Raw genomic sequence first — 435 nt, 5'->3', positions numbered from 1 at the left:
GGGAAAACCAGGGAAAACGACGCGGGGCTCGCTCTGGGGGGCGCCCAGGGGACACCCCGAGGTTCCCCCAGGGGGAGCGGGGACGGAGCCCCCCGGGGGTCCCCGAGCTGAGCCGTGCCGGGCGCGCCTGGGCGGGAGCGGCGCTGCCCCAGGGGGGGCCGGGACCCCCGGGGGGCTCCGGGCCGGGGCCCCGGGGGCTCGGGGTGGCAGCAGATGGCGGGGGCAGCTCGGCCGCAGCTGCCCCTCCTCTCCTGCCCTGCCCTCCCTCGCTTCCCCGCGCGGCCTCATCCCGGCAGCGCTTCCAGCGTCCCGGGAGCTTCCCGGGGGCTTTGGGGCGCCGCTTGAGGAGCGGAGTTTTGAGATATAAAAGATGATTTGTGTATGCTTTAATATACTTTATATCTATATCTGTATATATCTATCTATATCTATTTT

This window comes from Passer montanus, unplaced genomic scaffold (assembly GCF_014805655.1).
Source record: "Passer montanus isolate IOZ18808 unplaced genomic scaffold, ASM1480565v1 scaffold187, whole genome shotgun sequence".
Lineage (NCBI taxonomy): Eukaryota > Metazoa > Chordata > Aves > Passeriformes > Passeridae > Passer > Passer montanus.
The sequence above is the reverse complement of the archived record's forward strand: the minus strand, read 5'-3'. Positions refer to the sequence as shown.